The sequence below is a fragment of the Aulonocara sp. 'chitande type north' Nkhata Bay genome, linkage group LG19 (assembly GCF_057382095.1).
Source record: "Aulonocara sp. 'chitande type north' Nkhata Bay isolate Kocher_YH1m ecotype deep benthic linkage group LG19, A_spYH_male_GT1.1, whole genome shotgun sequence".
Lineage (NCBI taxonomy): Eukaryota > Metazoa > Chordata > Actinopteri > Cichliformes > Cichlidae > Aulonocara > Aulonocara sp. 'chitande type north' Nkhata Bay.
The window spans coordinates 12687784-12689045 of NC_141362.1; positions in this window are offsets into that span (position 1 = coordinate 12687784).

Here is a 1262-nt window from a genome sequence, read left to right on the forward strand (position 1 = left end):
TTAAACTTTGTTATTGCTACAGGAGAATATTTATTTTATTATTTTACATATACATTTTTTTTCCTGGGGACCCTGTGACACCCCATTGAAGAGCTGTAGGCTGTGGATCCCTTAAGATCTCACTGTTGGGTTTGTAAGGCCATGTTACTCCTAAATTTCTATCTTGTTCAAAGAGAAGATATAAAACACAGTTCTAAGCTAATCGACTTTAGTGTTCTCCTTTTTAAAAAAAAAGAATCGATAAGAGAATCGATAAGGAATCGAATCGTTAAACAGAATCGAAAATGGAATCGGAATCGTTAAAATCTTATCAATACCCATCCCTATCCACACGTTACAAATAGACATTGTTGTGCATGTTATTGTTGCGCTTGCTTATTTTGTTAATCCGCATTACAAACGGTAAGAAGTATTTCTTTGGAAATGAGCTACTACTGATCTTTTGCATTACTACAAATTACTCTTTCACTTTTCAAGCCATTATTGGGGGGAAAAAGAGCTCTCGTCTTTAGCCTATGCAGCCGTGGACCTTTTCCACAATAAAAAAAACTCAAGGAAAGAGAAAATTGAAGCGTTCCATAAGTCTGACATTGCTTCACACAAATGTTCTGTTTAGGGTTCCTTGCTTTGACAATTGTGCTTTTTTATTTCCATCTGAAAGGAAATGTGCTCGCAGTCAAGCAGTCTCTCTGCCCTTTGGTTTCACATTGAACCAGTGGGAGTAGTTTGATTGCTTATACTTTAGCTGCCATGCTATTACTGTGATCAAGGACAGCTGAGTCTACATTTGATAACTTCACATTTGATAAAGAGACAAAACCTTGAGTTCCTCATTTTATAGAAACACACAAGGAACTGAAGAGTCCCATCCCACCCATATAGTTTTTCATCAATTCCAATGTCAGTCATGTCAACTCGCACAAGAATCCACGTCTCACAATCATACTATGAAAACAAAACCGAACGCAGCCATGAGAGAGCAAGAACGCCTCTCAGGACTGTTTTTAAAATGTCATATATATAAATAACCATCAATACTGCGTTTAACATGCAATTACAAAACATCATTATTGTATTTGTTCTTAAAATATGACACTATTTTAAGGATTGTATGGATTCAGGGACCTCAAAGGAAGATGATTTTTTTTTTTTCTGCCTGTCCCGTTTGGCTCTTTTGCCATCAGAATTATTGTCTAAAGGCGAGGAAAGATGCCCAACGGATTTACTTTACCAAATTGACCATCCCAGCCTTGCCATAATGG